The following is a 27206-nucleotide window of genomic DNA, read 5'->3' on the forward strand; positions in this document are numbered from 1 at the left end:
TTTACTTCTTGGTCCTGATTAGCCCTTGGTCAGGTCCACTCACATGCAACATCTCTTGTCTCTCAACAGAGTTTCTTATGTCACTGTCCCGGTCAGGATGAGATTCTTGTCCTGGCTCAGCTGCCCTTGTAAGCTCTGGCTGATCTGGGGTCTCCCGTGTTATAAGGTGGTTGTGGAATTTGTTATTTCTGTTCTGGTGTACTGTAGGGACCCAGAGCCAATATTGACAAGGATTTTGAGCCTCATCACTGTCATCATCTCAACCACTGTCTGACCTTTGTGCCTGTTCAATGTTCTGCGTGTGTGTTTGGCTTCTTTTAAGTTCCTTCTGCGATGGGCTGTTTTATCAGGTAAGCTTTGAGGGGTCTCAACTGGCAAGTCGTTAACTTGTAATAACACGTTTCTATGTAGTGTGCGGGTATAGCAGCCTCCAGATTCTGGGATCACTTTGTAGACAGGGTTGTCCCCTACTTGTTCTTTTACCACATAGATTTTCTGTTCCCAGTAAGGTCTCAGTTTACCAGGTCCGCCTCTTTGTCTCAGATTGCGGACAAAGACTTCTTTATCTCACACAAGGTCATATTATATACAGTATGTGCCTCCAAATGTAACTAATTTTAACAATATTTATTTGCCATTACCTGGGAGCACACGTTTTCTTTCACGCACGCACGCACACACACGCACACACACACACACACACACACACACACACACACACACACACATACACACACACACACACACACACACACACACACACACAAACAAACACACAAAATAACCCCAGGCCGCCGGTTATTAGAAAATCACCCAAACCTCTCGTCCCCTCAGTCTGGGAAGAAAGAGAAAGATTTTCCTGACTATATTAAAGGAGAGAGGTAGTAGCCTCTGTCGCAGTGCCCCTTCATCTCTCCCCGTTTATTCTAATCACACTGCAGCTGTCTTCTCTCCTGCCTTTATTTTGTTCTATTTCGCCAGCTCTTTGTTTTGTTTCTCGCCTGACAGTGACTGGGCCTCCTTTGCCTCAGGGGAACAGAGTTATGAGCCTGACATCCTTTCATAGTCAATTGTATAATGTGAAAGTGTGTGTGTGTGTTTGTGTGTGTGTACTGTATGTGTGTGTGTGTGTGTGTGTGAGGCAGTATGAAAGCATCAGCACCACACGGGATGTTGCTGTGCCTGTGTGGGTGCATCTTGTGTACAGATCATGTCCCTCATGGTAGTTCTTTGGTCTGGTCCTTTCACCATGATGCTATCATGCTGACCTCCTCTGTCCAGTCACACCTGACTGGAAGTGTTGACATGATATGAACCTGTTCAGCACAACACCCACGGCCCATGAACACAAACTAAACGTCCTAGCAAAATGCTCTTTTTGAACAGGACATGTGTTCTGGTATGTTTTGGTTAGTGAATAGAAAATGTGCTTGTCAGGTGTTTGTCAGTCTGTGCTTGAGATAAGATTGATGTGTCAGTGATGGCTGGGGGCTGAATGTTCTTATTCAATTCATGTAAACAAACCCTCCCAATCCATGTTCGGTCAAGGCAGCATTGCAAGGGAGGCTGACTAAGGCCCCTTTTACACTAAGCCGGATAAGGTTATCACACCTAACCTTATCCGTGTCCACACACAACAATGCCACCGTTTAAGACCCCCTCCCCCCTCCGTCCGCCGGCGCAACGCGACCTTGTACGCATGCGCGGAAAATGTGAACGTCATAGTCATCTCCAATGTTGCATAGTGTGCAAGTTCTTAAATTTAACTTATCTGAACAATATCCAGTGTTGTGGTATTTCAATTAACTGGCATCCAGTGTGCTGTGGGGCCTTATTGTAGTGAATCACACCTGAGACATCATACATTAACCAAATCTTTATTAGACATGTAAACAATGTGATAAAGACAATTTTACATCAATCAAACTAGGGATCTAGATATCTGGTCAGGACACTCTTCACTCTTTTGCCGTCACCTTCATTGTCCATTCGTTTTTGGTGACTTTATGTACTTTGGACCTAGACGTTGAGTCCGCGACATACATGGCGGACAATAACTGATACTGTCTGCTTTGCCAGTTCAAATGCATTCGCCGTTTTCCTCGACGGCCAGGTAATACAAAGCCCACGCTACCTTTTTTTAATCACATCCACGGGAGCTCGCATTCTCGTTGTCCCTCCTTCGAAAAATGGTGAAATGTTTTTGCTAAGTAGCATCACAGCTTACCCGGCCGGACATTGGAAAGTTCTCTTGTCGTCTGAGAAGTGTTGTATCCGAAATAGCTGCAATCACTTTCTCTTAAGGTATTCATGTGTGATTTCCACAAGCGTCTGTACATGTAGAAGAAGGAGAAACACGGGTATGTCTGGATGACTCGCCTTCATATTTTCAGTGGTTAGCTCCGAGCTACGAAACCGCTTTATTATGAAGCTGGCTGTGGCGCGTTCTTTCTGGCGTCACTTTCTGTGTGGGGGCGGTTTCTCTGGCGTCACCTCCTCTCCGAACTCAGTTTGTAAACGATCAATGAGTCCATACAACGCTAAGTGCCGGAGATTCAAGAAATACACGGCTGACTTACCCGTGTTAAAATGTGTCCGATAGTTTAGTGTGGCTGAAACGGGGCTCAGGCTAAATAATTATTTGTTTGAGGGGTTAAACGACTTAGTGTAGACATGGCCTTAGTATCTTCCCTCATACACAGTATGGGCCCCTCTTTTAGGCCGGGAAATGTAAATGTATGGCTGCCCTCCTCCACCCACCTTCTGAGCGGGAAGCTCATGGTCTGTGGGTTTTGTTTGGGTTTTGTGCACTAAATTCAAACAACATAAAGTTGCTTACTTTACGGGGGCAGCAATACGGGGATTTATCACCACCAAGATGAGGACAGCAAGTTATATTAAGAAACGGGCAGGAATCGTTGCGACATGTGTTTAGATTGTGGTTACTTCATTTTAGTCACAGACCCTTTTAGAAATAGGTACTTTCCCATGTAGCTGCTTAAGCATCAGGTGATGTTTCTTAAGGGGATGTCTGCCTGTGGATTCTTGTATCAAATATATAGAGTCAAAAATTAACTTCAAAATTAACACTCATAGTACTTATACTAATCGAATAAATAACTATTATTTTTAAATCAATCATCCTGCTGATTAATATGTCAGCCATTTGGCTAAAGTCAGTTTGAACGCAGTTGCATTTAAATCTACCACCTTCCAGCTGTCATAAGTGCTTTAATGGTTCATTTTACACTTTTTTTTTTTTTTATAAAACACCACGTTCTCTAAAACAGAGCTGTGAATTTATAATCTCACCTGTGTTGCTGAATCACACAAGCCACTTAAATAGTTGTATTATAAAAACACATCAGTAGGCACATTTTGATCCACTTCTTGGCATTTGTTGACTCTTATTTCATTTTTTCTCCAATGTTTGCTTTCTCTGCTTTTTTTTATTAAAGAGCTCAGTCATTCACTCACAGTTTGTCAATATTGTGCTCTGAGTTTTACACGGGTCACAAAGTAGCCTGATTGCACTCTCCCAACTGGGCAGAGAAGTTTTGGAAAGTCCCTGGCCGGGTCTGGAGATAGAAAGGTGGGGGGGGGTCTGAAGTCCTGGAAACGTCTGTTTTCCTGGATCAGAAAGGAGGATGTGGTACATAGAAGACAAGTTTCATCTTACCTCTTAAAGAAAAAAAGAAATCAGCTCTAAACACCCAAAACCACACACTACCTCTTCCCCATTGGGGGCTGAAAAATTATCCTATATATGCGATTGTTCAGATCTCTACTTGTTCAAGAGAAGGGCGGAGCTTGAGTGTCTGTTTGTTTTCATATTTGCATAGTTGTATTATGCCTTCAACAAAAATAGGCACTGACATTAGTCCATCTCGGCATAACAGCCTTTTAACCCAAAGCCTGGCTACAATTTATCATGCAGGCCTTAAATGGTACACACACATAGTCATACACCGATGCATGATCTACTGTATATTAGTACGTATTCATTAACATAACCAACCATATATATTTGTTCAACACAAGTTGGATCAATTTGGTCAAATGAAGTGCATGTGATTTTTTTCTCTCCTCTCGGCTGTTTAGTTTTTCAACCTTTTTTGAGCAAATGCACATTTTTTTCATTAAAAAAATACGGCGGCACACCACCAGCAGAAAACATAAAAAAATTAAACTCCACTAGGTAGTCGTGCCTTATTTTGAGTTTGTTGTCGTTTTCCTGTGTGTAGTGTTTAGTTCCTGTCTTGCGCTGTTATTTTGGTGGCTTTTCCTGTTTTGTTGGTGCTTTCCTGTAGCAGCTTTACGCCATCCTTTGAGTGCTATTGCCTGACCTGCTTTCTATTGGCAAGCAAGACGGTTTCAGTTGTGCGGACGCTTTCCTTCTTTGTGGGGTCGTTGTTGTCATGTACGAATGGTGTCGTCCAGCATTCTGTTTTTGTTTACTTTGTAGCAAGTTCAGTTTTACTTTGGTTTTGTTCATTTTTGGTTTAAGCGTTACATACTTTTCACCTGCACGCCGTCTCCCGCTGTGCTCTGCATATTGGGATCACGACAAACCATCCTCGACGCAATCCGACTTCTACAAAGCAATGAACTACCTGCTGCCACCTACTGATATGGAGTATTACATGGTTACCCTGCTGAGCTCTATACAGCACAGACACTACACAACTGCACATTATTTGCAGATTTTAATTATTGATTTGCAAATAATAATTTTTGGACCTATTTAGGTGAAGTTGTATAATTTCCAACGGCACACCAAACAATATCTCACGGTACACTAGCGGTTGAAAAACACTGGTTTAGACTACACTGCATTTGCCCTATTGTTATTTTGCCTCATGTATTCTTTCCTTATTCCATGTGATCCTATTCCCTTTTTAACTCAGTCTTTATTGTGTCAGGCTGAGGAGCTCAGCTGTATGGCCCACTCATGTTTCACCTTGGCACCAATGCACTCACCTTGGCAGCAGATTCCACACGCACTTCCCTGCCAACTCCTCCTGCCTTCCACACCACCTGTAACAAATGCTCACTCCTAACGAGGCTAACCGCATTTTCCGAGACTGCATGCTTCACAAACTATCGCGTGTCTTCCTCCCCCACAGTTAGGGATTTACAGGCCATCCCATATACAGTACATATTATGGCAGAGTTTTATGTGAAATTCTGAGAAAAGGCCACATTTGTACTGCACACTTTTGCAATAAAAATGTGGATCCGGTCCATTAGCTGTTATTGTGCCAGCAGAAATTGTTTGTAAATCAAACACATTTGCAGTAAAACTATCATTTTCAACCAATGGGTTTATTACTCCTGCCAATTTGTCCTTTGAGTATATCAGACCAGTGAAAACTGACAAAAAACTTAGTTTGTTCAGCTGCTTGACTGGTCAAACTTGTAGAATAGAACAAGGCTAACCCTTGGGCACCTGTCCCCTTGTTAGGAGCCAGTTAGTCACCTGTGCAGGTGTTTTTAATGTTCATCCATCCATCCATCCATTTTCTATCCCTTCTCCCCTCATCCCCTCAGGCAGGAGACTACGGTTCATCCAGACCCAGACCTCCCACCACCTGAACAGTTTTTTCCCCTCAGCCATCAGACACATGGACAATAACAAGATCTGATAGCTCAGTTACAGCTCATTTTTTATTACCTATTCTGTTTTTTATGTGTTGTATGTTGCACGATTGTACTAAGAAAAATTCCTAGTTTGTGAACCCGTTCTCAAACAAATTCCTAGTCTCAAACAATGGCAATACAACTACTCTGATTTAAATTATGATTCTGATTCTATCCTTTTCAGAGTTGCGGGGGGTGCTGGAGCCTATCTCAGCTGCATTCGGAAGGAAGGCGGGGTACACCCTGGACAAGTCACCACCTCATCACAGGGCCAACACAGATAGACAGACAACATTCACACTCACATTCACACCCTAAGGACAATTTAATGTTGCCAATCAACCTATCCCCAGGTGCATGTCTTTGGAGGTGGGAGGAAGCCGAAGAACCCACACAGTCACAATGAGAACATGCAAACTCCAAACAGAAAGACCCCGAGCCCGGGTATTGAACCCAGGACCTTCATATTGTGAGGCACATGCACTAACCCCCAACATAGTGTAATTATTCCACTCCTGTTAGTTATCAATGAAAACCACAACCTTGCACAATAGAACCAAACATAACAACTGAAACTAATCCACAAATCAGGAATGTTGCAATAATGCAGAGTTGTTAAATAAATACATGGCTCATATAAACCAAAGCTAAAACAAGTATAAGTGGGACACATGCGAGGACGGGGTAAACATACTGCGAGCTAATAGCTAATTCACTGATGTACATTTGAAAAACACAATCAAGGTTGCAGTGTCATATTCACCTGATAACAGTGCAATTTTTATTAAAATGTTAGACCAAGCCCTTTGCTAAAAGTAGATGACCCAGTCATTCAGTTAACATTTGAAATGTACAGAAGTGTATTTTAAGATGAACATTTAACACAAAAGTTGTCACGACAAAGTTAATAATAGAAGTGACCATGGGCGGTGTGCTTCAGACGTGTCAGAAGTGTCCACCCAGAAACTTGAGGGTTCCTGGTACGGATCCAGCTTTCGCCACTCACATTGGTGTGTGACTGTGAAGGAATGTTTGATGGTGGTCGGGTAGACCCTTGGCAGCTACATTTCCATCAGACTACCACAGGGCAGCTGTGGCTACAAATATTGCTTACCACCATCAATGTGTGAATGTAGAGTGAATGAATGATGGGTTCTCAGTTACCTTGAAGGGACCTATGATGATTGTATTCTATATTTTAAACACTTACTTGGGGTCTAGATAATATGTAGTTGATATGCTTTGAGATAAATTTAGCAACAATGTTTTACCTACTTTCTGCATTTTGTTGTTTCCCCATGTCTGTGTCTGCATATCTGATGTTTGTTTGTGGAGGCGTTCCCAGATTGCAAATAAAACCACACCCCACCCTTTACATCTTGAAAAATAGCATCACTGGTTTGAGAAAAACATTTTTTTATTGTGCCAGCATCAATAAATCAAAAACAGTTACTTTAAAATTATTTTCAACCAACAGGTTTATTACTCATGCCAATTTGTCCTTTGAGCACATCAGATCAGTGAGAAGACTGACAGAGAACTTAGTTTGTTCAGTTGCTTGACCAGTCAAACCAGTAGTAGAGAATAAGGCTAACCCTTCGGCACACTTCCCCCTGTTATCTTTTTGCATCAGATTCAGGCCACATCAGGAGGTTGTTATATGGTAAATGATAAATGGGTTATACTTGTATAGCGCTTTTCTACCTTCAAGTTACTCAAAGCGCTTTGACACTATTTCCACATTCACCCACTCACACACAACTTCACACACTGATGGCGGGAGCTGCCATGCAAGACGTTAACCACGACCCATAAGGAGCAAGGGTGAAGTGTCTTGCTCAAGGACACAACGAACGGGACTAGGTTGGTAGAAGCTGGGGATCGAACCAGGAACCCTCAGGTTGCTGTCACGGCCACTCTCCCAACCACGCCACGCTGTCCCCATGTTAGTTATATAGCCCTTAATTACAAATGTCTCAAAAAGCTGCACAAGTCACAACGACATCCTCGGCTCAGATTTCACATCAGGGCAAGAAAAAAACTAAACCCAATTGGGACAACGAGAAACCTTGGAAGGGACCGCAGATGTGGGAACCCCTCCTTGGGTGACAGGTGCAATGGATGCCGAGTGGAAACAGTTAATAATGTGAGAGTCCAGTCCATAGTGATGCCAGCAGTGAACCCTCTTGTATGTGGACAAGTCAGCAGTGCAGAGACGTCACCAACTGATGCATAGAGCAGTGGTCCACCCCTGACTTGGAACAGCCACCGTATCCTCCGTGGAAGCTGATAACCTCTCCATGCAGGAGAGGGGGGCAGACTAGAAAAGAGGGATCATCTGCTCTAAAAAGAGGCCTATTTAGAGGCTAGGGTGTATTAATTAGTTTTAGGATGGGACTTAAATGCTTCTACTGAGGTAGCATTTCCAACTGTTACCGGTAGGGCATTCCAGAGTACTGGAGTCTGAATAGAAAACGTTTTATAGCCTGCAGACTTTTTTTGGGCTCGGGGAATCACTAATAAGCCGGAGTTCTTAGAACACAGATTTTTGACTGGGACATATGGTACAATACAATCAGCAAGATAGGATGGAGCTAGACCGTGTAGTATTTTATACGTAAGTAGCAAAACCTTAAAGTCGCATCTTAAGTGCACAGGAAGCCAGTGCAGGTGAGCCAGTATAGGCGTAATATGATCAAACTTTCTTGTTCTTGTCAAAAGTCTAGCAGCCGCATTTTGTAACAACTGTAATCTTTTAAAGCTAGACATAGGGAAACCCGAAAATAATATGTTACAATAATCGAGACAGGGTGTAACAAACGCGTACATAATGATCTCATGCAGCGATGGTGGTGGACATAATGGGACGATTTTTAGCGATATTACGAAGATAAAAGAAGGCCGTTTTAGCAACACTCTAAATGTGTGACTCAAACGAGAGCGTTGGGTCAAAGATTCTTTACCGAGTCGCTTTGTAAAATTGTTTTGTTGTCAAATGTTAAGGTGGTATTATAAAATATGTGCCAATAATCAACATTTCCGTTTTCTTAGCGTTAAGATGCAAAAAGTTAGCGAACATCCATTGTTTGATTTAATTTAGACACGCCTCAAGATGACTACGTGTTGGTCAGCTTTAGGGGCATGTAGAGTTGGGTGTCATCAGCATAACAGTGAAAGCTAACACCGTATTTGCGTATGATGTCGCCTAGCGGCAGCATGTAGATGCTCATGTGCGCGGAGAAATGGCGCAGCTCTCCAGCAGAGGTGGATACTTCATTACAGCATCCGGTTTCGGTGAGGAAAGTCTATTTTCGGCAACCACATTTTCGGTTCATCTCAAGTCAATAGTGCACAAATAATAGGCTATATATAAATATATATATATATATATATATATTCAGAATAAATAGTGATTGTTGAAGGCCCGGAATTGAGGCTCTACCGTAATTGCTTACATGTGAGTTGAAAAATAAAGCTAACGTAGCTTTACGCTAATGTCCGTGCCTCCTCTACTTAACAGCCATAAACAGATTAGAACCCTCTCAAATGTATAACACTCCATTTATTCATTCATACATTATATTACTTTAATTTATTTTCTTGTAAAAAAAAACAACAACATACATTTTTCTATGGCGGCAACTTTTATTTTATTTTGTAGTAGTCCTTGTTCATTTACGGAATCCGGTCAACTTCCTTTGTTTTCACTTTATTAAACTGCGCATGCAAGTGACGTTGTGGGGCCACATTAGGACCTGTGCACATTTATACTGGAGTATGATAAGGATCACATTTTACTTGTTGGAAAAAAAATCTGATTTGGGCCACTTTGGCCTGCATTGTAAACATAGTCTTGGTTCCCAGATTGCAAATGCAACCATGCCTCACTCTCTCCAAAAGCATCAATTTATATTTTGAAAATAAAAACTGTTTGATTTACATCTTGAAAACAAGCATCACCGCTTTTTTTTCCCACCACCGGTCACAGCATTAGGTACACGTTCCCACTCTCCGATCAGAACAGACTTCCGAGCTGTATAAGCAAAGCTGTTTTTACCAGAATGATGCCACTGCATTTTACGTGTCGGTGTTATTGTGCGCATGTCAGGATTAGATGAAAGTAATACTTCATTCTACCTTTTTGTTTTTCCTCAAACCAAGTCGTAATGTCGTCGTCTTTTTACGTCCTAGTTTAGTGGCTGATTCAATTTAATACTAGTCTATCTTGACAAAACATGTTACTTCAGACCAATGTGCACTTTCATATTGCCTGCTAAACACGTTGATTAATGAATTATTTTAAATGTAATATTGTTTAAATTACATAAATACATTATAAGTACACTAATAAAAAAGTATAATTATTTAGAAAGTATGTGTAAACAGTCGCCCTCTATACAGTAGATATGTATCTGGTAGCTCACGTTCACCATTTAATAGAGAAAAAAATAATTTCTTTAAGGGCCTGGTTGTGTGAAAGTGCTCGTGCATGAGCAATCGTTCCATACCCTTGTCCATTTCTCTCAAGGTTAATGATGTACACACCATCACTTTTTCTCTTGTAGACATATTTCTCTACCTGGAAGTCCAAGTTGGTGCCTCCCAGGTGGGTTCCTGCAGCCAGAAGCTTCAGCACATCCTCCTCCTTCATTTGAAGGACATCCAGACCTCCGGACATCGTGACCGCTTTCCCTGTGTTACGAGTAAGATGGGAGAGCACGAAACAACGCCGTATGGAAGTCTGACCACAATGTGCTTGCATCAAGAGAAGGGATGGTTCTTGTTCCAGGTACCAGGAGGCCGCCTTACCCAAAAAGGGTTAATGAACATTATAGTCCGTATTATTTTCGGGTCTCCCTATGTCTAGCATTAAAAGATTACAATTGGTACAAAATGCGGCTGCTAGATTTTTGACAAGAACAAGAAAGTTTGATCATATTACGCCTATACTGGCTCACCTGCACTGGCTTCCTGTGCACTTAAGATGTGACTTCAAGGTTTTACTACTTACGTATAAAATACTACACGGTCTAGCTCCGTCCTATCTTGTCGATTGTATTGTACCATATGTCCCGGCAAGAAATCTGTGTTCAAAGAACTCCGGCTTATTAGTGATTCCCAGAGCCCAAAAAAAGTCTGCGGGCTATAGAGCGTTTTCTATTCGGGCTCCAGTACTATGGAATGCCCTCCCGGTAATAGTTAGAGATGCTACCTCAGTAGAAGCATTTAAGTCCCATCTTAAAACTCATTTGTATACTCAAGCCTTTAAATAGACCCCCTTTTTAGACCAGTTGATCTGCCGTTTCTTTTCTTTTCTCCTCCGCTCCCCTCTTCCTTGTGGAGGGGGGGGGGGGGGGGGGGGGGGGCACAGGTCCGGTGGCCATGGATGAAGTGCTGGCTGTCCAGAGTTGGGACCCGGGGTGGACCGCTCGCCTGTGCATCGGCTGGGAACATCTCTGCGCTGCTGACCCGTCTCCGCTCGGGATGGTGTCCTGCTGGCCCCACTAAGGACTGGACTCTTACTATTATGTTGGATCCACTATGGACTGGACTCTCACAATATTATGTCAGACCCACTCGACATCCATTGCATTCGGTCTCCCCTAGAGGGGGGGGGGGGTTACCCACGTATGCGGTCCTCTCGAAGGTTTCTCATAGTCATTCACATCGACGTCCCACTGGGGTGAGTTTTTCCTTGCCCTTATGTGGGCTTTGTACCGAGGATGTCGTTGTGGCTTGTGCAGCCCTTTGAGACACTTGTGATTTAGGGCTATATAAATAAACATTGATTGATTGATTGATTCTCTCAACATCAAATTGGGCGCGGCATGTAGAGGTTCTATTGTATATTATGTTTGATGAATAAGTCATATTACATGAGAGCGGTTTGCTGGTACTTCACTGTAAGTCAGGTTAAGGAGAATCACGATGGGCAGATTGAAGCCCGGTGGTGAAGGTGGTGCTTCCTCCTTAAAAGTCTCATGTGGCCACAATCTTGGCCTCCTCTCTTGTCTGTCTACTACCTGCCTCACCACACCAAGAAAGACACTGTTGCATCCCACTGACCCACGGCTGTTTGTGGGGAGCTGTTGCTTCCATAACCCTGCTTCTCGTCACTTCACATTTGAGGGAGGCCACAGAGACTTCAATCTTAAACTGTTCCTCAGTCCTATCGCCCAAGTTGTTGCGCACAGAAAGGAAAAAACGAATCATTGTGAAAAAAAGATGGTTACACCTTCGGTTTGTGTGCATAACAAATTAGTGTTTGTGTGCATGATACTACAATATCAACTGTGTTAATACAAAATGTACCCGAAAGAGCAGTGCTGGGTTAGTTACTGAAAAACAGTAACTAGTTACAGTTACTAGTTATTTTATTTCAAAAGTAACTCAGTTACTAACTCAGTTACTTACACCAAAAAGTAATGCGTTACTGTGAAAAGTAACTATTTAGTTACTTCTTCTACTTTTTTTTTTTAAAGCTCCCATTAATGCCCTTTTAGCCTTCATTTCAGTACTGTTATTGCACTGGAGAATATTCCAATCTGTTGATCAACTTGACATACATTTGCATCACTGAACTCTGCTAAGCAATGTGCTCTACATACAACACACAAAGACAAATATATGTTTCAAAGGGCCAATTTATTTCAGGCCAGAACAAATTGACAAAACTATTTTAAATAGCTGCAACATAACATACATAAGTAACAAACAGCATAATAACACTAACACTAACACTAACACTAACCACGTTAAACCCAGATTCCGAACTAATAAAGGTCTTAACTCATTCTCTTTCTATGCCACTTCAATATGGAATGCACTCCCAACAGGTGTAAAAGAAAGGGCATCTCTATCCTCCTTCAAAACCGCACTAAAAGAACACCTCCAGGCAACTACAACCCTAAACTAACACCCCTTCCTTCCACATAATACCTCTTCGGATTGTAAATAATCAAATGTAGACACTTTTTCTTATACTTTCTGATCTCTCTCTCTGTGTCCACTACTTGCTGTACATATCCTACCAAGTCAGTCCTACACTGTTCCAATGTCCATTTCTCTGATGATGCAATTGTTGATGACTGAAGTGTTGATACCAACCAAACCTAACCCCCCCCTCCATATCCCACACCCCGGATTGTAAATAATGTAAATAATTCAATGTATATACCCTGCTGATTATCTTGTGTGATGACTGTATTATGATGATAGTATATATTTGATAGTATATATCTGTATCTGGACCCCGACTTAAACAAGTTAAAAAACTTATTTGGGTGTTACCATTTAGTGGTCAATTGTATGGAATATGTACTGTACTGTGCAATCTACTAATAAAAGTTTCAATCAATCAATCAATCAATCAACAACATAGCTGTAAAGCTGGCTTCACCCAAGGAAGGCACACGTGACATACACAGAGCCTAACCAGGCAGATTTGAATTGTTGTTTTGGGCAGTAGACGGGATCTTTGATCCAAGACACAACTTACATTTAACTAAATTGTGCTCGACAAAAGAAAAGAAGTGAGAATATCTCATACTTGCCAACCCTCCCGAATTTCACTGCCTCTCCCTGGGACAACCATTCTCCAAATTTCTGCCGATTTCCAGCCGGACTTAAGGCCCGCCCCCTCCCGGTCTGTGCGGATCTGAGTGGGGACAGCCTGTCGTCACGTCCGCTTGGCCAACCAAAAAGTAACCACAGAACACTATACCGTATAGTCGTATAGTGTTCTGTGGTTACTTTTTTGTTGGCCAACGGTTGTATTGCGCACCCCTTCCCCCCCCTCCCCTCCCCTCCCCTCCCCTTCCCACACTCAGACACACAGTCACACGCACACACAGAGAGCGCAGAGGAAGAATCAGAAGCACGTCTCTGCTTCGCTGGAATAAAACACACTCAGATCCTCAGTTTCTAGCCGATACTACATAAAAAATAACGTAAAATAACGCAGTAACGCATCATGTAGTAACGGTAACTGAGTTACTGACTATAAAAAAATAACGCGTTAGATTACTAGTTACCGCCGAAACTAACGGCGTTACAGTAACGCGTTACTTTGTAACGCGTTAGTCCCAACACTGCGAAAGAGAGAACGCAAATACTGGAATCAGCATGCTTGTTTCTGCATGTCTTGAAATATGGTCGGTGGGAGGTCAGCTACTCTGGCCTCCGACTATGTACCTCAAAGCACACAGCACTCACAGAATAAATAATATTCACAACCAAGTGCAAAAAACTCGAGGCTTCACCCAAACTGTGGCCTCGCTCAACAAGCTGGGGGCAGTCAGGGCATTGAGTTGTGGGTTGGTGAGTGTTTACATGTGTGGTAGCCGATGGTGTGTGTGTTTTTGTGGCTGAATCTTTGGACTGAGAACTGAAGAGTCTTCATGGCCTGGTGATTTTTACTCTGTTTTATTATTGTGATTCTGGCAGTGTGAAATCCCCTGACCCTGAGAGTTGTTTTTATTACTGTAGGTTGCGTCCTTGTCGGTACATTGACAACATTCCTTAGCGGCGCATAAGCACGGAATGAGCTTTTATTGACAACTTAATTTTGCTGTTTATTTCTGCAGTCCAGCAGATGGCTTACTGGCCTGTGTACACGTTCTTCTGGGCAAAGAGCCCACTTACTCCTTTGGCTTGAACATGGTCTCCCTGGGGACAGTTGCAGGGTCATCATGCATACTTATGCATAAGAATATGCCACGCTAGATCTGCTGTTCGATTGTTTTCTTATAATGACCACCATTGCAGAGAACGTTTTTAAGAGCAGGCTCAACCCACCTTTTTGATTTGGCTATTACCTGATATTAATTATTTTTTTGAAGTCATTTGGATTTTACTTTTTATCCTATTAATTATGCAAGATTGTATTTATTTATTTTTATATCTATATCTATATATATATATATATATATATATATATATATATATATATATATATATATATACATATATATATATATATATATATATATATATATATATATATATATATATGTTTTTTGTTTTTTTTATTAATCTTCATATGTCTTACTTGTATTATATTCGTTATCTCTACACATGGTTCTTACTATTTTACAAGTTTTATTATTTTTATTTTCAACGTTCCTCAGATGAGCCATCTGCCTCAGGGGTTATCGGCCGTGCTTGTGGGGGCACTTTTGTGTCAGCGTCCTGGTGGCCATGGTCTGATGACCTCCTGATGCAGATGGCTCCTGTGATAGTGTTTACTCATATGTCTCCTCTGTACTCAGCCATGCAATCATTTGTCCATATAGTTGCATATGTGTGTATGTTGTGTGTGTGTGTGTTTGTGTTTGGTATATGTATCCGTGCGTACGTATGCGATAAAGGGGCATATGGGTCACCGGGGTATTGTTTTAACTTTGTAAAGCACTTTGCGTTGCATTTCTTGTATGTATGAAAAGCACTTTTTAAATAAAGTTTGATTCATTGATTGATTGCGCGACCCTGAAGCTTACTCTGGGCCAGGGATGCAAGATACACTTTATTAAGTCTCCTGTCAAATCAATAAATATTCATAAACATAGATTAACATACTGAATAACAATTAAGACGGAGAACAGATCAATACCTTGCACTGAAATAAGTTAGATTCTATCAAACTATCCAGGGGAAATAGTCTGCCTTTTAGGTTATTGCTTGGAAGGATAGAGTCAGGGAGCAGGTATTGTATGGTACTGTATGTTTTTTTGTTTCATACATGCCTAAAAAGTTACAATAAGGAACATCACTTGGTTACATTTGCACAATTTAATATGTCCAAAAAGGAGTAGGCAGAAGCCAAGCTTATATTGCATCCCACCTCTAGGCCACGTTGATTATTGATGATTAATTCACCATAACTTTTATATATTTAATTTTATTTTTTTTTAAAGGAAGGTGTTTTATTAAATATTAATAAGCACATATGAGTTAAAATAGCCTGTGCTGTTAAAAAAAGAAATAAATACCCAGTACTATGTATAAAAAAGGCATACAAATATTACTAAAAGTAATACAAGTAATTCATTGTAATTAGGAATAGAAAAATGTAACACAAGTGAAGACAATTAAGGCAAGAAAAGCAAGGGCATTGAGACTAAATATAAATATGAAGGTAGATTGGGACTGCAAGTAGCAAGTACAAGTTTGGCACTTTTGACACAAAAGTGCACTAAAGAGCTCAGAAAAGAGAGGACAATGAAGACAATTGCCTTCGAGGGCATATAATTCAATGAGTGAATGAAGAAAAAAAGTATAATTAATAGAAGGAGACAGAGTTTGGATAAGATAAGAATGACAATATTTGAAAGAGAGTGGAATACTATAGAATGTTGAGGTGATTGAAAGGATTGGACAAGGGAAAGACGAGCAATCAGCCAGAGGGGGCTCATTGGGGTACTTATTCAGCCAATGACAGCCAAGGCATTTTTATATTAACATAATTAACAGATGGTGTTAGTGATTAGGTTACAAGCGATTCAGGAATTGGGGGGTTGTTAGGCTGCACATTCTGTCTGACAGAAAAAATAGATGGCAAAAGACGGATGTCAAGGGAAGGAATTAAATCAACAACACCTACGCACATGCAAACACAGTATGTTGTGGGGGCTGAAGGGGTGTGCATGTTCACTCAAATGTACCTGCACCACACACACGCGTCATACATGATTGCACTCACATCTTGTACAGACTAAGGGTGCAAACTGCATTGTAACCTGCAAAACAATATTTTATTATATATTGTCAACAAAATTGATAAGCTCACCACACAGTCAATCAATCAATCAATCAAAGTTTACTTATATAACCCTTAATCACAAATGTCTCAAAGGGCTGGACAGGCCACAACGACATCCTCGGCTCAGATCCCACCACACAGCAATTATGTAATATAGTCAATATATTGGGAAATAGTAAAAATACACTTTTATCATAAAAATATAGCCCAACGAGAAGCTCATTAGTACGAACAAGTAACGCGATAAGTGACATTGTAAAACTGCATGCTTTCACAATGCAAATGATGTTACAAAGCATTGCTTTAATTTTTTTCATATTGAAATCATTATAATAGATTTTTTGATTTTTTGATTTGGACATGTGTGTTCCTAGCATTGAGCTCTATATGTTGTCAAAGAGGTTATACAAGCATATTATGATTTTTGATCTACATTTGAAAGACTTTCTTGTGGTCCAAATAACATGTAATGGTGGTTTTTTGGTCAACGTTTTGGATACATTTTGCTGATTGTCTCTCAAATTAGCCATTTTAGGAGGCTTAGATGTAAATGCCCCGACACTCCTTTTTGTAGTTTAATGAACTGTGTCCCTCCGAACACTAAGTTATATACTAATTTATATGTATTACGAAATGCTAACAAAAATGTATGCTAAACTATAACTCTGTTACTAATGTGCCAGTGCTATTTGCTAATATCAAAAGTCAAGGACATGCTACATGCTAAGGTATCTTGAAAAAAAATGTATATACTGCAATTACTGTTATTGGACTTACTGTTACGGCCCGAGCGCACTCCAGTGCACATTCATCTGTGCGCTGCGCTGGGCGCACCTCCAAGAGGGCGCTGGCGCGCGCCACTGCAGCTGCAACAAGCGGCTGCATTCAATCGCCAATCAAAAATCTACACACCTGTCGCTGATGAGCTCTCCTGCCTTCATAAACCAGCCCAACCTGCTATCCTGTGCCAGAACATAGCAATCTGTTCCCATACACATCCCTCCGTCTCCTGGTTACAAGTTGTGTGTCTCGTCTCCCCGTGATCCCCTCTGGTTCTCTGGCTGCCCCTCTTGGATCTCGACCTCCCGCCCGGACACAGACTTTTGACGCCTCACTAATGCCCCCGACTTCCTGCCTGTTCTCTGGACCTTTGAGCCTGCCTTGCCCCTCTTGGTCTTCCGCTTCTTGCTCAACACTACCGGTAACACACTACAGTTAATATCTACACATAGTCACACACCACACACATAGTTTGGATTATTTAGACACTTAATTTATTATTTATAGTATTTTGTATATATATAAATAAATATAGAGCTAAACGACATCCCTGCTGTCTGTGCCGTCTTCTTCCCCTGTACACATGTAACACTTACCGCTTCATTGTATCCATCATTGCCATAGTTTGTAGGAATTGTCTCTGCGATTAAATGTATCCATTAGAGATGCGCGGATAGGCAATTATTTCATCCGCAACCGCATCAGAAAGTCGTCAACCATCCGCAATCCACCCGATCTAACATTTGATCAGAACCGCATCCGCCCGCACCTGCCCGTTGTTATATATCTAATATAGACGATGCAAGGCATTAGTGAGGTTATAAAGCTTTTGCCTGTTAAAGAAAGGAGACTGATCCAATGCAGCACAGACATTCGCGTGCCACGCTGTCACGACCCAGACGCACACCAGTGCGCAATCATATGGGAGCCGCGCTGAGCGCACCTCCAAGCGCGTCTCGCTGCCGGCAACGGCCGGGTATATGGGCCCGACGCTCCAGCGCCATCCATTTTCAGGGCTAGTTGATTCGGCAGGTGGGTTGTTACACACTCCTTAGCGGGTTCCAACTTCCATGGCCACCGTCCTAGCTGCTGTCTATATCAACCAGGGTGAGCCCCACCCCTTTCGTGAGCGCACTGCCCGTGGAGTGACCCCTGTTACGCGCCCCCGGCAACAGGGGTGGCGGGCAGGTAAGCTGCGTGGGCGGAGCGCGCGGAGTGACCCCTGTTACGAGCCCCCGGCCACGGGGGTGGCGGGCAGGTAAGCTGCTTACCTGCTGCGCGTGACGCCGGCCGCGGCGAAGGCGGACGAGGCGGGGTGTCGGTGCGGTGGGCGCGGTGGTGACCCTGGACGTGCGTCGGGCCCTTCTCGCGGATCGCCTCAGCTACGGCTCCCGGTGGGGCCCTCTCGGGGGAAGGGGCCTCGGTCCCGGACCCCGGCGAGGCGTCCCTTCTCCGCTCCGTAAAAGTGTCCATCTCTTTTTTTTTTTTTCTTCTGTTGTGGCATATGCTGCAGGTGCCTGCTCGTTTTTCGTATGTGGGTAACAACATTTAACTATGTATATATATTTCCGAATTGGTTTAACTGCCACCCGCCTGCATCTATTTAAAATCTAATTTTTTTTTATTTGAACCACCCGACCCGACCCGACCCGCGGATAAAATCTAATTTCAACCGCGGAGTCCGCGGATAATCCGCGGACTCCGCGGTTGTGCCCGCAAACCGCGCATCTCTAGTATCCATCCATCCATCCATTTTCTACCGCTTGTCCCTCTTGGGGTGCAGGGGTGGCTAGAGCCTATCCCAGCTGCATTAGTTCCGGATAAATGCTTCTGTATATTTGCCCTCGGACCAAGGTGGGTCTTTTAGCCAAGCTCTGTGTTTCATTTCAACCAAACATAGTGAATGAAGCAGTATTCTAAAAAGACAAAATACTCAAATATATGCATGTATTTATTTTATTTTATTTATTTATTTATTTTTTTAAACAACATAAAAAACACAAGATACACTTACCATTAGTGCATCAACCCAAGAAAACCCTCCTTCCCCCATCCACACTCATTCACACTCATTTACACAAAAGGGTCTGTCTCTTTCTGTTATTAAAAACTTCTGGTTCCTACAATATAGAATAATACAGTCTGCAAGGGATACAGTCTTTAAAGCACACTTGATTGTGTGTGCTGCTGGTCCACTAACATTTTCATTAATTACTATTTTTTATGTAATTGGTTTTATATTGTTTTACTTTCTTTTCTATCCAGGAAAAAGTATTTTTTTTTTAATTTTATTTTATTTTTTAATTTATTTATCTTATTTTATTCCACTTTAAAATAAAAAAAATTAAAAAAAATAAAAATAAATAAATAAATAAATAAATAAATAAATAAATAAAACAAAGGACCTTATCTTCACCAGACCGGCTTGTCAATGAAATCAGATTGTTCAAAAGGGTTCTTAAAACCAGGTCCAGTTCAGTTTACGTCCAGATCGGGCTCAGCAACACACACCTTCACACATGTACACTGAAAACCAGGGAACACAACAGGTTGCATTCAATCCACAAACAAAAATCAATTTTCAAATTAAGCACCCATGTACAGTCCAGATCACATCCAAGTCGGACTCAGCAACACATACCTTCATTTATGTACACTTAAAATAGGGAATACAACAATAGATTGCATATCATATATAAACAAATTACATTTTCAAAATAAGCCTTTGAGGACTTTCCATCTTTTTTTTATGTTTTTTGGCATCATTATTGTTTTCAACCAAATCATTTTCTAAAGTTAAAAAATACTGAATAAATGTTTTAAAGAAAGAAATACTAAGTGAATATCTGTTTTATATGCATTTATTGTTACTTTTAATAGGCACATCATATTGAGTAGCAATTAAGTGCAGATACAGTATGACAATGTTGGACTGTGACAGTATCAACATCTGATGTTGGCACATCAACTCTGTACAGTGAGACAAAATAATGTGATAGCTATATCTGTTTTTTGTTTGTCACCTTGTAAAGACACTAGTCCAGCTACACACTTAACATTTATTGTTTCTTTGCTTCTTTAGTATTGTGTAGTCAAGGATATGAATGTGTTTCACAAGCTGTGAACCACTTTCAAAGCGTTGACTGTTCTGGAAATCAGTAACATGTAGAAAAAATAAATGGATGGGTTGGCTCACTAATATGAAGAAGGTGATGCTTTTCTTCTTCAATGGTGTCTGAGAGAGAGAGAGAGGGATCCAGGTTCTTTTTCTGGAAAGCACTGCTGTGTTTTATGCTTTTGTGTGTTTGTTTTCTCTTTTTCCGTGCTTGCCCTGTTGTGTTGTTTTTACATTTGCGTTCCGATCATAAGATCTTTTATCTGTTTAATATTATGTTGTATTACTCACTTCATGTCTACTGTGTGTGTGTGTGTCTGTGTTTGTGTCTCTGTCTGTGTAATGCAGCTGCCAGTAGGGTTGTTTTTTTCGAGTGTAATAACAGTCTTGAGTTGAGTTGTCTCTGAACAGACGTTTAGACTTTGCGCTGGAGACTAACAGTTTCCCTCCAAGCATCAGGTTAGTGTTCACATGTGGAAGATCATGCTTGCGCGTCTTCAAAGAAATCTGTTTGTAATGAGTGTGGGACAGTGTCCAGCGGGTTTCAGACAGACTGGAATTTTTTCAGACGATCGTGTCACTAAATTTCTGTGTGCCAGTATGTTTGTGTGTAGGTGTCCATTTTCAGCGTATCTTCCTTTAAACCACAATTGAGAGGGTCCTGGGGGTGATTAGAACAAGACTTCTGGTGGTTTGATAATTAATCACAGGTCCCTGAACCCAGACCAAAACTTTTGACAGTGACTACCAATTTCCTGGAACAATCTGCCCTCCTTAAATAACCTCACATGGTTTCAATGACTCCTGCGCTGTCAAGCAAGTTGGCGTGTGATGATATAGCCCACGGCCACTTGGACAATATAAAATGGATTATTGAATTTTTGTGTCAATCCTTTTGGCTCCAACATTGTATTAAATATCCACTATTCATTGTCAGTCGAGGCACTGTATTGGTGGTTAAAGGTTCAAGTTAAAGTTAAGTACCGTATTTTCCGCACTATAAGGCGCACCTAAAAACCACACATTTTCTCAAAAGCTGACAGTGCGCCTTATAACCCGGTGCGCTTTATTACGATTCATTTTCATAAAGTTTCGATCTCGCAACTTCGGTAAACAGCCGCCATCTTTTTTCCCGGTAGAACAGGAAGCGCTTCTTCTTCTACGCAAGCAACCGCCAAGGGAAGCACCCGCCCCCATAGAACAGGAAGCGCTTCTTCTTCTACTGTAAGCAACCACCCGCCCCCGGAAGAAGAAGAAAAAACGCGCGGATATCACCGTACGTTTCATTTCCTGTTTACATCTGTAAAGACCACAAAATGGCTCCTACTAAGCGACAAGGATCCGGTTCATAAAAAGACGCAATCTCTCCATCCGCACACGGATTACTACCGTATTTCACAGCAACTGATATTCCTGTGAACCGCACTGTGGAACGGGAGCACGTACGGTGAATATTCGCACCACAGGGAATGAGAAGTCATCCTTCACTGTGGTTCTAGCTTGCCATGCTAACTTCCACCCATGGTGATATTCAAAAGGAAGACCTTGCCAAAAGAGACCTTTCCAGCCGGCATCATCATAAAAGCTAACTCGAAGGGATGGATGGATGAAGAAAAGATGAGCGAGTGGTTAAGGGAAGTTTACGCGAAGAGGCCGGGTGGCTTTTTTCACACAGCTCCGAAGGCGAACACACCTTCACTAAGACGGGCAGACAGCGCCGGACGACATACGCCAACATTTGCCAGTGGATCGTAAATGCCTGGGCAGATATTTCGGTCACAACTGTGGTCCGAGCTTTCCGGAAGGCAGGATTCACAGAACTACTGGACAACAACAGCGACACTGACTCCGATTACTTCGACGAGACGGAACCGGCCATTTTGGATCCCACGCTTGCGCAACTTTTCAATTCGGACACCGAAGACGAAGAATTCGAAGGATTTACGAATGAAGAATAACTTCAGAAGGTGAGCGCTATGTTTATTTTGTGTGTTGTGACATTAACGTTCGAGCAACATTATGTTGCTATTGCTCTACACCATTTTGAATTTTACTATGTTTGTGATTGCACATTTGCGTACATTTTGGGACAGAGTTGTTAGAACGCTGGTTTTCAATATATTATTAAAGTTTGACTGAACTATCTGACTGTTTTTTTGACATTCCCTTTAGCGCAGCGTAGGCGCGGCTTATAATCCGGGGCGGCTTATTGGTGGACAAAGTTATGAAATATGTAATTCATTGAAGGTGCGGCTAATAATCCGGTGCGCCTTATAGTGCGGAAAATACGGTAAAAGTTAAAGTACCAATGATAGTCACGCACACACTAGGTGTGGCGAAATTTGTCCTCTGCATTTGGCCCATCCCCTTGTTCACCCCCTGGGAGGTGAGGGGAGCAGTGAGCAGCAGCGGTAGCCGCATACGGGAATCATTTTTGGTGATTTGACCCCCAATTGTAACTAGAGATGTCCGAAAATATCGCCCTGCTGATATTATAGGCCGATAAATGTGTTAAAATGTAATATCGGAAATTATCGGTATCGTTTTTTTTATTATCGGTATCGTTTTAAAAAAAAAAGTATTTATTTATTTATTTATTTTTATTAAATCAACATAAAAAACACAAGATACATTTACAATTAGTGCACCAACCCAAAAAACCTCCCTCCCCATTCACACTCATTCACAAAAAAGGGTTGTTTCTTTCTGTTATTAATATTCTGGTTCCTACATTATACAGTATATCAATATATATCAATACAGTCTGCAAGGGATACAGTCCGTAAGCACACATGATTGTGCGTGCTGCTGGTCCACTAATAGTACTAACGTTTAACAGTTAATTTTACTCATTTTCATTAATTACTAGTTTCTATGTAACTTTTTTTATTTTGTTTTATTTTCTTTTTTATTCAAGAAAATGTTTTTAATTTATTTATCTTATTTTATTTTATAATTTTTTTTTTAAAAGTACCTTATCTTCACCATACCTGGTTGTCCAAATTAGGCATAATAATGTGTTAATTCCACAACTGTATATATCGGTTGATATCGGTATCGGTAATTAAAGAGTTGGACAATATCGGAATATCGGATATCGGCAAAAAGCCATTATAGGACATCCCTAATTGTAACCCTTGATGCTGAGTGCCAAGCAGTAAGGTAATGGGTCCCATTTTTATAGTGTTTGGTATGACTCGGGGGCGGACACTCTAACCACAAGGCCGATCTATTAAGCTCCCAAATAACAATTGCTAACTAACGTGTGCAATTAAAAAAAAAAAAAAGCATGGGCATTTGGAGTGCATGTTGCGGGTGATCTATTAAGATTGTGTTCACAATGGATAACTAGAAAAGCAATCGGCTTTATGTCCCAATAGTAAAAAAGTTGTGAATCCAGACGGTGGGCCGTCTCACTCCCAAAAGTAATAATTTGACATTTCCTGAAAGTTTTATCAAAATGTGCCAATAACTTTTTGAGCTTAACATAAGGTAACAAACATGCAATGACTTGTTTTTGTTCCATTTCAAACATTTCCAGAGAGTTTAATCAAAATGTGCTCATCATTTTTTGAGCTGTATACAGCTGATTAAATAAAGGGAGTTAACTCTTTTGATCAATCAGCCTTTGTCTCTGTGGGTGGAGGCAGCACCACTCGTATACTCTAACACACAAAAGTAAAGGTGGTTTGTAATGTAAATGTTGAGTGACGTAGTAGAAATGATCCAGATCAGCCCTAAAATGTAATGACTACTTCCTTATCCCATTTCGGACATTTTCCTGTCAGTGAATCATCCACTGTCCTTGTCTCCGAGGGGTCGCTAGCATACACACACACAGTAGTTGAAGCTTGTAAAGGTACCTTAAAGGTAAGGTAAAGTAATTTATCTTGATCAGCCCCAAAAGCTAATAAATTGTTACAAATCCCAATTTGGACATTTCCTCAAAGTTTGGTGAAAATTCACCCATTAGATTTTCAGTTTAATTACTGAGTAGCAAACTAACTAACTGAAAAACCCTGGCAATCACATAATGTCCTTCCGGAAGTAAAGGGGATTTTGTTTGTGCTACCGGCTGTCACCAGGGATGCAGTCATTGACCTGCACAGCTATGGCATCCTGCTTCAATCTGTGGTTTTGCTATGTTAGGGAACATGCGGCATAGGCCGTATAGGCAAATGCTAAGGGCGCCGTCCATCAGGGGGCGCCACGCCAGTGCCACAAATGTTGGAGAAAAAAAAAAAAAAAAAAAAAAAGTTGGTAGTATTATTTCTAAATACAAAAAATAATCCCACGTTAATTAAAATGCAAAGTAAAGCCTATTTAATAGAAATATTATTTGTTACAACATTACGCCCCCCCCCACCCGCACGGTGCGCCCCCTCCCTTCCCGTATCATGACTCTTTTTGGACGTCACCACATCAAAAAATCAACACAAGATGTCAAAAAGGCCAAAACTGTCAGGTGCCCAGGGAAGAAAAAAGAGAAAAGAAGAGGAGGAGAAACGAGAAAAGACAGAGGTAGCAGGTAGGTAACGTTAGCCTACATGAAATTATTTGTCTGTCACAGAATGTGATAGTAGCTGGCTTTTTAGCATTAAGCTAATGTTACATGATTCGGCAATTGCTAATCAATAAATAGCTAGTTCTGTTTTAACGTCGGGTTAATATTGTGGAGGGGGCTAAATTGTTATGGAAAATAATAATGTAACGTTAGCTAATTACAGTACTCCTGTTATGTATGTTGTCTTCTCCCTGCCTTCTCTATTGGTTTTTTCAGTTTCATCCACAGTCTTTTGTCCCCGACGAGGCACACCTGCTGCTAATCATCTCCGGGTAGTATTTAAGCGCGTCTCCACCAGCTGGTCCCCGCCGGTTATTCTTCCTGAACTCTACTCTGACATGTGTTACCTTGACTCAGCTTCCCTGGTATGTTGCCTTCACATATTTCTGTTATATTGACCTTGTTGTGTTTTTGTTTTTCTAGCCACCTTGTTTTAGAGGACTAGTTTTTTGCCACGCTGTGTGCGTTCCTGACCTTGGTTCCGCCAACCTCTGAAAGAGACTCCTTTTGTTAGATTTTCCATGGTGTGCACTTTTTGCCCCATCATCCTTAGTTACCATTTTTGGACTTATTAAATATTTTCATTTGTTATCGCTTCCCTTGCCTCCATTCTCCGCTTCCCGGTGTCCACCCTTGAACTCTATCCTAACATAATAACCGGCCATTTCAAAATGGACCTCGCAGAGACGGACCCAGTAAAGCGGGAACTGCAACAACAGGCTATTCGCCTGGGGCAACAAGAGGAACAATTTGGCTTACTTGGTGCGTGCGTCAACGCCATGACGGAACGCCAAGATGCCCGCCTTGACACATTGGAGCGACAGCTAAGTAGCGTACTCACCGCTCTGCACGCCATGTCTCCTCCCACGGCCGTTCCAGCAACCCCGCAGTTACCACCATGTCCTGAAGATACTCCTTTCCCTAGAGACACTCCTCCTGCCGCCTGTCCACCACTCTCGAAGCCTGAGCGTTTCTCCGGCGAGTCAGGTGATGTACAAACTTTTCTCACCCAATGTGAGATCTATTTCGAACTTTTGCCCGCGTCCTTTCCGTCAGAAAGAGCGCGCGTGGCGTTTATCTTGACCCACATGAGTGGCCGAGCGTCTGCTTGGGCCACCGCAGAGTGGGTGCGTCAGTCACCCGTGTGCACCTCATACGCCGCCTTCTCCAAGGCTTTAAAGAGCATTTTCCAACGCGGGAGGCCAGGGCGTGAGGCGGCGCGATCGTTGTTGCGTCTGCAACAAGGGCAGCGCAGCGTCACGGACTTCGCCATTGAATTTCGTAGACTGGCGGCGGAAAGTGAATGGCCCACTTCCGCATTGGTGGACGTTTTCTCCCTAGGCCTTGCAGATAAGGTCCGGAGACTTATGATTCCGCTCAAAACTCCCGATAGCCTCGACGAGCTGGTCGCTACGGCAGTGGAGGTGGAGACTCGCCTCGTTGACTGGGAGACAGATAGACTCCGACAGCAAGGATGGCGCTCATCTGCATATAATGGGAGTGGCCATGGAAGGCATCAAATTACTGCCGCACCGATACCCATTATCGATGCAGTATCGATATCACGAGAGGACGAACCAATGCAATTAGGAGGATCTCGCCTGACTCAAGCGGAGAGGGATCGTCGCTTTCGCCTCCATCTTTGTCTGTATTGTGGAGAGGCCGATCATCGCCTGAACCGCTGCCCTCATCGTCCAGCTCGCCATCGTTCTCAAGCATCACCTCCTCGCACCCGAGCTCCACCCACTCGCCACACCCAAGCAACACATGCGCCAGCGACCGCTCCTGCTCCTCTACCGCCCTCTACAGGTCAGACTCTATCACGACTTCAACTCACTGGCATACTCACCTGGGATAAGGATAAGCATTTTGACATTTGTGCTCTTATTGACTCTGGTTCTGATGACAATTTTATTGATGAAGCACTTGTTAAGCGTTTGGCCATTCCCATTTCCAAATTACACAGACCTAGGGTGGTCCGATCCCTCGACGGGGGCCACCTAGCGAGCGTTACTCATCAGACTGAACCATTAACGCTAAAATTATCTGGTAACCATTTTGAGTCTATTTGTTTTCTCGTCATTCCCTCTCGCTCGGCTCCTGTTGTGCTTGGTCTTACCTGGCTAGCTCTGCATAATCCCCATATTGACTGGGTCAAGACAAAGATCATTAATTGGGGAAATTTTTGTCACGCACATTGTCTCCAATCCGCATGCCCTCGCATCGGACCCGCACGTGTCGTTACCCCAGAGATCATAGATTTGTCGGTTGTCCCCACAAATTACCATGATCTTAAGGAGGTCTTCAGTAAGGACCGCGCATTGTCACTACCACCACACCGTCCCTAT

Source organism: Nerophis lumbriciformis, linkage group LG01 (genome assembly GCF_033978685.3).
Source record: "Nerophis lumbriciformis linkage group LG01, RoL_Nlum_v2.1, whole genome shotgun sequence".
NCBI classification, from domain to species: Eukaryota; Metazoa; Chordata; class Actinopteri; order Syngnathiformes; family Syngnathidae; genus Nerophis; species Nerophis lumbriciformis.